The following is a 12,929-nucleotide window of genomic DNA, read 5'->3' as shown; positions in this document are numbered from 1 at the left end:
ATGCCCAACTAGTGGTCATTAGCCCTATAGCAAACCGCGGTCGCGTCCGCGTCTTTCGGCCGTTTTTCGTACCTTCAGACCCCCGCGTCTGCCTCCACCTCGCTGAGATCTATCTTTAGAGGGGTCCCTTGTTCCTGTGCGTTCAGTAATTCCAGAGATACGGACTCCTTCACCCTGCCTGGTAGGCGAAATTACCTAGAGACGGGATGGTACAAACGGGTGACAACAAATATATGGCATTTTCACAAGTAAATACTAAAGTACTTTAACTTAAAGTGATAGTTCACCTATTTTTGACATGAAGCTGTGTGAAATACTTGCCATTAAAATAGTGGTTACAAATGTATTAATCCATTTCCAGAGTCCCGTGGTCAGAGTTCTGGTCAGTTTTAGATGAATATAAAGTAGTTCCGGTGATTTGGCTGGGGCTCATGGCCCAATCATTAAAAATAGATGAATCCACAAAACTAACTTCATTTGTATTGTTGACCTATTTCTACCAAATAGACCAACTTTCGTTCAACTTTGACCCCTCTGTCACATGGTACTATTTTTTGTGTCCAGTATCACTACGCCGCTGCAACGTATTTCCCCAAAACAAGGTGCTTTGCAAGCAGCTGATCAGAACGAAACCTCGCTCTATATGGTAGAAATAGGCCAAAAATACAAATTACGCTAGTTTTGTGGATTAATCTATTTTCAATGATTGGGCCACGCCAAATGGCCCCCACCCCATTGGAACTACTTAATATTCATTAGAAACTGACCAGAACTCTGACCACGGGACACTGGTAATCAATTAATACATTTTTAACCACTGTTTTAATGGCAAGTATTTCACACAGCTTTATGTCAAAAATAGGTGAACTATCACTTTAATAACAAGAGCAACCTTCACTTGTAGTCGAGTAATATTTGAACAATATCTTTGACTCAAGCACTGGTGGTCAGTCAGTAGCCTAGTACTTTGTCCACCACTAGTTAAGTCCTCACCTGGCGCAGGTTCAGCCTGTGCAGCCAGGGGGCGACATCGCAGCGGCCCACGGCCAGAGGGCAGCAGGGAAGGGTCCAGAGGCCCTGGGCCTGGGGGGAGGCTCTTGGTGGTCCCCGCTCTGTGTTATTATAGTTTAGTTGAAGATTAATTGTCATATAAATAGTTGTGATTAATGAATGAATTGACAATTTAAACACAAATGAGAATAGCATTTATTGAATCCTATTATTAGACCATTGATTTAATAATTGTATCTCACAGAGCAAACCGTGCCCTAAAGAAACTAAGGACTCCACAGTTTAAAACTCCAACTGCTACAGTAAACAGTAAACTTCAAGCTTCAAGCTGTAAACAAGTTACTGTACATTGTGACGAATTCTGAGCTTGTAGATCTGCTATTTATGCATTTTTGTAATCATCTTCAAAATATACGAAACATTTTCAAAGGATGAATGCGAATTCTGACCATTATGCAAAACAACAATGATTAGTTCGAATAATTGCTCCCAGGCTATTATGTAATGTAAAAGGCCTACACTGGGGTCAGTTTGCAGCAGGTTCTGGGTCTCTGAGGTCTCAGGGGTTGGAGGGTCTGCAGCAGACTCTGGGGTCTTCTCATCCTTCTCATCTGTGTTGTCCATCCACCTCTGTTCTGTCACAGACTGATCCCTCCTCAGCTTCTGTTTGGCTGCAAGAGGACACACAGTACTGTAGATGCAAGACACCTCTCACACAGGAGATCCTTGCACACAGGCAAGGATCTTCACAAATACATTGACTGCCATGTACATACAAGCTCACAACAAAGAAATCCAAGCAATATTAATCCATGTGATGTGTTAATTCAGGCTAGAGCCAGATCATTATATCAGTCTGGCTGATTTATTGGTCATGTGTTATGTGACTTTTTGACAACGGCATCTGAAGTTATATACAGCAGCAGCCGATGTGTTCGATTGGTAATCAACCACTTCCATCTCTTAGGGCTTTTTGTGTTATTCTTTTGGAATTATTGATTAATTAATCGTACCATTTGCTAACTGTTAATCAAATCAACCTAACGTCCACAAATTACAACTAGAAGGTTCAGGTTCAGGTTTATTAGTCACATTAGTCACAAGCAGTGCTCTTTTGCAAAAGTCTACCAGCTGGTGGCGCTATAACAGGCCAATGTGAAAGGGTGGCATTTGTTCCTCGACCTAGTGGGAATGTGCGTGCAAATTTTCGCTGCATTCATGATTTGAGACATTTTGTTTAAAACAATCCATTCCTGCAAACTTGCCTTTGTGCTGGCGAACATTACTTTTCATTAAGTAAAAATGTTTATCAAGATCCTTCGTCTAGTATCAAGTATAGATACTGCTGGTAAAGACATGAAATAAGAATAAATTAAAACTTTAATGATGTACAGAATATTTTAGTTAAAAATCTATAAATCTGAAATACATTTTTGTTCAAGTCGTCCTACCCAAACAGGGCTTAAAACAGGAAAGATTGGATGAATTGTTAATCTGGTTATTTTTCTCCCTTCAAAGTCCATTTTCTCACTGTTACACATCAAAGCTTTTACATCTCCGGGTGACCGCCATTGAACTCCCGTTGAAACCCCCCCTCTCGCGTTACTTGTGTTCTCCAATGCAAGTGGATGGGACCCAGAAGTACAGCAAGACTTGGTAGGTGAGTCAATATAAGGTTTAACCCCAAAATAAATTATACAAAAGGTTTTTTCAATGGATTCTGGTAGTATTGGGTGTGCTAAATAACATACTCAAAATCTACCAAAATCTACCTCCCCGAAAGCCGCCATTTTCAAGATGGCGTCCGAGTTGACTCCGGGGAGCTTAAAATGGCTATATCTCGAATGGAAAAGAATTTTCTAATATTTTGTCAACTGATTCTGGTACCTCTGGACATGCTTTAGATCATACTAAAAATAGAGGAAAATATTCCTTTCAGAAAGGCTTCATTTTCAAGATGGCACGTGACTGGCGTCCACGATGGCTGCAGGAGCTTTAAATGCCTATAAACTGGGATTTAATATGTAAAAAATCATAACAATTATGCACTTGGTGACACGTTTTTGACTTTTGGCATGGTGTTGGGTGTGGACATGGTTTTCAAAAAACATCGGCAACAAGTTGGGCTAGCCCCCTAGTGGTCTGTTTGAAATTAATATATTATTAAATAGGTCAATACATGGTTGAAACCCCAAATAATTGATGGAAGAGATTTTTCAATTGATTCTGTACTATTAGGTATGCTAAATAACATATTAAAAGCTTAGGAGAAACACACCACTGAAAAGGCATAATCTTCACGATGGTGTCCATGGGAGCTTAAAATGCATATAAATTAGGAGGGAATTTGTGCCATCTTGAAAAGTTTGCATTTCCAGTAGTTTTTTTTTCCCCTAAGCTCTTTGTATGTTATTTAGCATACCCTCTAGTAAGAGAATCCATTGAAAATTCTCTTCCATCAATTATTTGGGGTTCAAACCATATACTGACCTATTTATGGATTCATTGCAAACAGACCACTATAGGGTCTGTTTGCTATGTTTTGAAGACCGTATGCCCATAGCTAACACCATGCCAAAAATCTAAAACTAGTCACCAAGTGCATAACTGTTATGATTTTTTACATATAAATCCCAGGTTATAACTAAGCATTATAAGCTACCAGTGGCCATCATGGACGCGCCATCTTGAAAATGAAGCCTTTCTGGAAGGTGTATTCTCCTAAATCTTTAGCATGTCCAGAGGTAACAGAATCAGTTGAAAAAGCATTTGAAACATTTTTTTCATTCAAGATATAGCCATTTTAAGCTCCCCACAACCATCTGGGACGCCATCTTGAAAATGGCGGCTTTCTGGGAGGTAGATTTTGGTAGATTTTTACTATGTTATTTAGCATGCCCAATGCTACCAGAATCTTTTGGGGGTTAGGCCATATTTTCTCTTAGATTGACTCTATGGAGAGAGATGGGATTTTAACGGGAGTTAAAAGTTTGCTCCAGTGGATCTGCTCATTAGCCAACAGTATAAGACAGTTGTTGTACTGGGCATGACGTTAAACTGCTCCATTGTAACTGCCATCGTCAAGTAGATGCAATGGATGCATTTGCAACTTCTGTGGACTATGTAGCTTGCATGGTTGTTGGAGGATTTCGACATACTGTTGAGTTTTGTAAAAAGCGACTGCACGGTCTAGCCACTATAGAGAAAAAGTGGCGGAATAATAATAGTAATGATGAAGTACAATATCAATGAGTGGCCTTTGGCCGTGTGTGTGTGTGTGTGTGTGTGTGTGTGTGTGTGTGTGTGTGTGTGTGTGTGTGTGTGTGTGTGTGTGTGTGTGTGTGTGCGTGCGAGTGTGCGTGCGTGCATGTGCGCATGTGTGTGTGTCTATGAACTTTGCAAAACTTCTGTTGTGTGCCAAAGCTCCTCCCCATCACTCAGCAGACAGAAATAGGAAACAGAAATAGAAACCTTACAGCACACTCCTCACAGACCACTGGAACCTGCTGCTGACTCTGTCAGCTGAATGGACTTTAACAAGAACGTGGATTCACTGAAAATGAACTTAATTTGAAAACTCTAGAAGAGGCAGTGTCCTGACACTGTGTGTAGCTGTAGAAACATCCTTGAACAAGACAGTGCAGGTCTGTGACTTGCATGGCTGTCAATGCTGTGTGAAAGAGTCAATGTGAGGCCTACAGTACATTGTAAAGCACTTTGAATGGTCAAAATGCATTCTGAGAAACATTGCTTTTTACTGCTGTTGTCTTTATTGCGACCGAAGGTCGCATTATACCCTGAAAAACCTTGTAGTTTGTCTGACTGTCTGTACAGGAAGTGATGTCAGTGTGATGTCAGTGAGTCACAGTGATGTGGTACAGAATTACTCATATATGGGAATAAAAAGGATGTCACGTGACATCACTTCCTGTACTGACAGTCAGACAAGCTACAAGATTTCTCAGGGTATAAAAGTCCATATATGGTGATTCCCAGAAAAAGAAAAAAAACTTTTATGTCCATACATGGTTATTTCTGTCATAAATTCCATGTCGAAAATGAGAAATGGAGATCCACAGGCATCAAACCAAGGCCCTAACTCACCAAGGCCCTGCTTGGCATTACTAATTAACGTACGTTTTTTTATGCCCATCTCCATGTATGGGCATAACATTGTATGTATATGGATACATATTATCTATACTATAATTTTGCAAATGTCTGAGTGAGTGAGTGAGTGAGTGAGTGAGTGAGTGTCTGTCTGTCTGTCTGTCTGTCTGTCTGTCTGTCTGTCTGTCTGTCTGTCTGTCTGTCTGTCTGTCTGTCTGTCTGTCTGTCTGTCTGTCTGTCTGTCTGTCTGTCTGTCTGTCTGTCTGTCTGTCTGAAACAGCGTTTCTCCTCAGTGGCTGGAGCAATTGATCTGAAATCGCATCACCATTAGCATATGAACACACCTGACATAACTGTGAAGCCCGTTTGTCACTTTCACAAATCGTATGCTGTATATTAGCATTTTTATGGTGTATCTACTATCTATTCTGCATCTAGCATGAGGCACATCTATTCTGCATCTAGCATGAGGCAAATGTTTAACCAGCTCTGTGTGTGTGTGTGTGTGTGTGTGTGTGTGTGTGTGTGTGTGTGTGTGTGTGTGTGTGTGTGTGTGTGTGCAGGCAGGCGTGTGTGTGTGCAGGCGGGTGGGCGGGCGGGCTGGGGGGGGGGGGGGGGGGGGGGCGGGACAGTATCTCTGTAGCCATTAAACGAAACGGGTTTCTTACATTGATGCTCCTACATCATGCAAGCACCAGTTAAAGTTACTTTCCATCCCTCATATACTATGTGCACCCCATAACCCACACACTGCACATCATTTTGGAGCTCATATCTTTGAACGGGTAAGGGCTAGTTATTAATAAAGGATTAAATTAAATTAAAAAGTCCATATATGGTTCTTTCCCAGAAAAAGAAAAAAAACCTTTTACTTTGTTGACATTTGTCCCTCAGGGCTCTATTATTGGTCCTTGCCTTTGTCCTGATAATTAATCACTGTAAGTGTGTGTGTGTGTGTCCATAATTATGCATCCATATTATACACATATTGCATACAACGTAGACAAATGTACAATTGCATTAATTTAATAGTGTTCAAGTATCTGTGTGTGTGTGTGTGTGTGTGTGTGTGTGTGTGTGTGTGTGTGTGTGTGTGTGTGTGTGTGTGTGTGTGTGTGTGTGTGTGTGTGTGCATTTGTGCGCGCGCGCGCGTGCGTGTGTGTGTGTGTGTGTGTGTGTGTGTGTGTGTGTGTGTGTGTGTGTGTGTGTGTGTGTGTGTGTGTGTGTGTGTGTGTGTGTGCATTTGTGCGCGCGTGTGTGTGTGTGTGTGTGTGTGTGAGTGTATTTGTGTGTGTGTGTGTGTGTGTGTGTGTGTGTGTGTGTGTGTGTGTGTGTGTGTTTGTTTGTGTGTTTTACCAGGACTGAGTCAACCAAACTATAAAATAATAATAGATAGGTCTCCTCATAGTAGATTAATGACACTTTGTTCTCATGTTCTTTTCTCAGTGGAGCTGCTTGAAAACATCAGCATAATCAAATCACTTGCTGGATGGAGCATCCAGGTCATGTTTTTACCTTAAACTTTTGATTTAAGGACACAAAAACATTTGTTTGACTTCATATCCATAATACAATTATTATAAAATGTACGATTTGACCACATATTGTGGGCATGTCATAAAAGTAAAGTTAAATATGCGAAATATGCGATAACAGGCCCATAATAATGCTGCTTTACAGAAACTGTATCTATGAATATGAGAAAGTTGAATCTGAAACACAATTTTATACAATATGTAGTGGGGGTCCCTGCTGTGTATCTCTCTCAGCTAAAAGCTCACAATGCAACATATTGTGAGCTTGAAGATCAGCTATTTTCCTCTCAGAAAAGGAATGCTCAGGTTCAAGTCAGGTTCAAGTCAGGTTCAAGTCAGGTTCAAGTCAGGTTCAAGTTGTAAGAAATAGATTTGCACAAAGTTGCTCCATTCAAAGGTTTTATAGAAATCCTCCTGAGTGACGTTTGGAGGAGAAAGCTCTTCTTCAGACTCCAAAGTCAAAGTGCAGTAAGAAGACAACAATTATACTGATGAATTGGGCTTTGAAGTGTTTCTACTGTCAGTCAGTGGTTCCCAAAGCTTTTAGCTCAAGGCCCAAAAGAGAAATGAGACATTATGAATAGCAGATCTACAAGCTTATAGATCTGCTATTTTCTGTATTTATTTATGGAAATTATTCGATTTATTTTATTTTATTCATTAAATATTTGTTAGAATTGAATGCAATTTAGTTTGTAATAGATTGTTTCGTTTTTTCAACTCTTAAATAATTTGAAATAATATTATATATTATTTATTGTAGGAATAAAAAACAAAAGGGGATATTTACTTGCGACTCCCAAATAATTGGTCCACGACCCAGACATGGGTCCCGACCCACTGTTTGGGAACCAGTGCTGTAAGTGATACTGCACTGGTTCCCAAACAGTGGGTTGGGACCCATGTCTGGGTCATTATGAACGATGATTTGACCTTTGCTTTGAGACAAATAAATAGCCTAGTTACTGCACTTTTATATCTATTTCTTCCCCTTTGATCTGATTCAAGTTGTTAACCTGACTCAATTCAAGGTTTAGATTTTTACATCCTTTAATATCAATGTAAATGTTCTTCCTTTTCATTTCAATTCCCCATGGAAGAATTTGACATAGTGTCAACTGAATACTATCCATACAAACAAATTAAAAAACACATACTTTTTTTGTCAAGCGACATTTCGAAAGGGCAATGTGATATATTTATAACCACGATACCTCCAAGTAAGCTGTTTTAATATTTTACTATGGTGTTATCATTTTATTGACAGTGATTCAAGTGACTGCAGGGTTCATAGTCTACCTCACCGACACCAGCCCATTGTGGCTTAATAAAACTAATTTAATATTTAACATACTGACCTCTGCTAACCATCATATAACTGTACTTTGTCATAAAAGGATTCATCCAACGTGGTTATCTATATTAGGAACTCTGGCCCTGCTCCCTCAGTCTCGCGGCGAACCAGGCGTGCATCATGGAACAGAGGGTCGTTGGGGCAGACATCGGGCGGACAGCCAGGTGTTTCAGCATGGAAATAAAGGACGGAAAAGGGAGTTAGTTCTGCTGCAGAGTCTGCTGACGCACACATAAGAAACTCTACAACCCACCTCTTGACTTTTAAAGTCAAGCAATGCCAAAGCGTGGCCCAACCGATATACATAATTTCCCCAGCTTAGAGCGACTGCACCCTGACGGAACCAAACAAGCAAATGCGCTGCTATTTACCTGCTAGAGTCTGGCTCCGCCGTGCTTCCAGGGCCTCCGCGGTACCAACCGACTCCCAACTGGACTCCCAGCCGCACACAGCAGTAGACGAAGCTAGAAACATAACCTGTTAGCAGAAAGCTTTTAGATCAAGGCCCAAAAGAGAAATGAGACATTATGAATAGCAGATCTACAAGCTTATAGATCTGCTATTTTCTGTATTTATTTATGGAAATTATTCGATTTATTTTATTTTATTCATTAAATATTTGTTAGAATTGAATGCAATTTAGTTTGTAATAGATTGTTTAGTTTTTTCAACTCTTAAATAATTTGAAATAATATTACATATTATTTATTGTAGGAATAAAAAACAAAGGGTTATATTTACTCGCGACTCCCAAATAATTGGTCCACGACCCAGACATGGGTCCTGACCCACTGTTTGGGAACCAGTGCTGTAAGTGATCTGCACTGGTTCCCAAACAGTGGGTTGGGACCCATGTCTGGGTCATTATGAACGATGATTTGACCTTTGCTTTGAGACAAATAAATAGCCTAGTTACTGCACTTTTATATCTATTTCTTCCCCTTTGATCTGATTCAAGTTGTTAACCTGACATGACTCAATTCAAGGATTAGATTTTAACATCCTTTAATATCAATGTAAATGTTCTTCCTTTTCATTTCAATTCCCCATGGAAGAATTTGACATAGTGTCAACTGAATACGATCCATACAAACAAATTAGTAAAAACACATACTTTTTTTGTCAAGCGACATTTCGAAAGGGCAATGTGATATATTTATAACCACAATACCTCCAAGTAAGCTGTTTTAATATTTTATTATGGTGTTATCATTTTATTGACAGTGATTCAAGTGACTGCAGGGTTCATAGTCTACCTCACCGACACCAGCCCATTGTGGCTTAATAAAACTAATTTAATATTTAACATACTGACCTCTGCTAACCATCATATAACTGTACTTTGTCATAAAAGGATTCATCCAACGTGGTTATCTATATTAGGAACATTTATAAAAAATACAGTACAGTTCAGTAAAAGAGGAAAAGTATCATAATAATAGTCTGATGCATTTCACACGTGCTGTATCTCAACTGTATCTCATCGTTCTCAATTCTCATTCTCATTCTCATGTTGTCAATGCAAATAACCTAGCTGTGACAATTGAGGATTTAATTGCAGTCAAGAGCAGATTTAGATTTAGATTTGGACTCCTCAATGATAGCTACGCATGTGCATGTGCACACACGCGTATGGAAAGCAATGTTGTCTGCAGCAGGGACACCAGCCATTATGGGCCTGGAGGTCGATTAGAGTAGGATCCTATTGGGAGACTGGAGCCCAGGGCGTCCTTGGCTGTTCTCCGCTATTGCTGTTTAATTTCTCCAGAAAAAAAGGAATTTGCGAAAGGTGGGAACGAGGACACATTACATTTTTCCACCAAGGAGTAGTTTTTGGTGAAAAACAAATGCTTGCAATTAATTCCGAATCATGACAAATCCCAAGCTTGACCCCACACAAGCTATTATGGCAGAATTAAACATTTGTGGAGCATACCGATACTTTTCCTGGAGTTATAATTATAGTTTTACAGTTACGATCAAATGTCATGTAACTGTTTAGTTAATAGAGATGCATAGAGATGTGATAAGATTGATGATCAAATGTCATGACTCTAACAGTAGATCATACTTTTTCTTTTTTCTTTTTTTTACTTTATTTTAGGAACACAGATGTTTACTAAAGAAAATGTAAACCTTTTTGAAATAAACCAACTCAGTTGAGAGGCATATTTCTGCTGGCATGTGACTATTTTGTTTCGTGTACACCAAATGTACATTCTCAATTTAACGCTGGAAAAAACTGAAGTTACTTTTTCTATGTAACTTTACATACCAGGGGTAGAAATGTATCTTGATCAAGTTACTGCCATGGTGAGTTACTTGTAACTATGCAAGTTACGCTTTCAAAGTATCTTCCCCAACACTGCACATAATTCAGAGCACATATCTTCGAACGGACAAGGACTAGTTCAACTTGGCGAGGTCGCGCCAATTCTTGGGTATCTGGCCAGTGATGGGACCAGTTACTCATATGGAGACCCCTTCATGATAGTTATGTTATGTCAAAACATGCCCATATATGGACATTACCAAATATGGGCATTCCCATACTGTATATGTCCTTAATATTGATAACATAATATCCTTAATAATGTCCTTAATATTGACAATATAGGAATCTCCATATATCTCCATATATGGGCACAAAACGTATGTTAATTAGTAATGCCAAGCAGGGCCTTTGTGAGTTAGGGCCTTGGTTTGATGCCTGTGGATGTATGGGCATGTATGGGCATAAAACGGCCATGGTTTGATGCCTGTGGATCTCTATATATGGGCATAAGGGGGTACCCTAACATTCTCATTTTCGGCCTCCATTTTCTGTACAATGTCACGTGACATCCCTTTTATGCCCATATATGAGTCATTCTGTACCACATCACTGTGATCAACTTTCGCTTTGCCATGCAATCAACTTCAGAGCAGTGATGTGGCACAGAGTGACAGTGAGTCACAGTGATGTGGTACAGAATGACTCATATATGGGCATAAAAGTGATGTCACGTGACATCCCTTCCTGTACTGAAAAACATGTGACATCACACTGACATCACTTCCTGTACTGAAAAACACGTGACATCACAATGACATCACTTCCTGTACAGACAGACAAGCCATGAGATTTCTCAGGGTATATGCGACCTTCAGTCGCAATAATTGAGTTTTTCATTTCATTGTGTTTCTTTTGTAGACCGGCTGTATCATCATATTTCTGGTCTCTCTTCCGGTATGGACTCAATTTCGATCCTTTAGAGAACATATTATTCGCCTGTGGTCTTACAAGCTATATTTAAAATGTGTCAGCTGCATGTCTCTCTTCTCTTTTTGATTATGAATCTCTTGATGTCTTCATGTGCATCATAGCAATCGTGCTGGGAGACCTTAACCAGTGTTATTTGGACACTGTGCTGCCGGGGTTTGATCAATACGTCAAGGACGCGACGAGGAAAAATAATATTTTGGATAAGTGCTATGTAAACATTCCTAATGCTTATGTAGCCAAGGTTGGGCCACCCATATCGACCTCTGATCACAATGTTGTGTGTATGTCTCCAGTCTATAAGTCAAAGCTAAAGAGAGAAAAGCCAGAGAAGAAAGTAGTTAGGACATGGACTCATGAAAGCAAGGAAGAACTCAAAGCATGCCTGGACTGTACAGATTGGGACACTTTTAAGAACGGTTCATTAGATGAAATCGCCACCGTTACAAACGACTATATTAATTTTTTTGTGTACAGTTGGTTGTCCCCACAAGGGAGATAAAAATCTACCCAAATAACAAAACATATGTGACCAAAGACATTAAAGAAATTATAAATGAAAGAAAAACGGCCTTTGTAAACAAAGATTTTGGTGCTATGAAATTGGCAGATAAAAAGATAAAAATCAAAATGAGGCAGGCAAAATTGGCACATAGACAGCGGTTGGAGGACGCATTTAATGCCAATAATCACAAAAGGGTGTGGGATACGATGAAATCCATGACAGTGTAGTGCACATATGAATACTGAATATGGATACAGTATTAATATATATCGTAATATTAAAAATAATATTTCATAAAATAATTATGAAACATAATTTTTCTATCACGCTATTGTTTACAAGCGTGAGTTCTTGGCAGAGTTGCAATAAATGTTCATTACTGTGCATACATACTGTAAAATATGAATATTTACTAAAAATGACAAATTACCTTTTAATAGAATGCCTAAGCATTTAAGATTCCAGTACCAATCACATTGATTCAAAACACACAGAAAGAATGTCAATGTCCACACTTAAGGTTAAAATATGAAAAAGTGATTTATTATAAAAATCATAAAATGTACATTCAGACTAGCATAACTATGTCTGATTCTTCAAGCAAAAGATAGATAAATGGGTTCCTAGGGAAGTAGTAGGCATAGTATTTTAAAACCTGTCAAACTGTACAAAATAGATGGCAGGCTACTGTACATGTTATCCAGTGTTGCATATCGTTTCCCCAAAAACATATAAATCCAAACAATCACCAAAAGAAAAGAAATGAAAGAAATGAAATCATACAAAATCATTAAACATCTAATCTAATCCTACTCTGCCTTAGTTGCCATTGACACATGTAAAAACTTTGCCTTGCCTGCTTTCGTCACGTGTCTGAAGAAAGGAAACAGGAGGAAAGGGCTGGTGGCTAGCTGGTTGCTAGCTGCCTAGCATGCGTTGGGCGTCGGCCAGCCATGCTGTCTCCATGCGGCAGCCGCCATCTTGGATTGCCACAGGAAGTGATGCGTGCACCCCCCTTCAGGGCAGGAGAGGAGAAACAGGAAGTCTCCCGGTCTGCTGGTCTGGTGTCTTCGCTGCTGGAGAGGAGGAGCAGCTCCACACACCACCCTCTGGCTGGAGGAGAAAGTACAGGGGATACTGGAAATCCACCCT

This window comes from Nannobrachium achirus (genome assembly GCF_963921795.1).
Source record: "Nannobrachium achirus genome assembly, chromosome: 4".
NCBI classification, from domain to species: domain Eukaryota; kingdom Metazoa; phylum Chordata; class Actinopteri; order Myctophiformes; family Myctophidae; genus Nannobrachium; species Nannobrachium achirus.
This window is presented reverse-complemented; position numbering follows the sequence as displayed.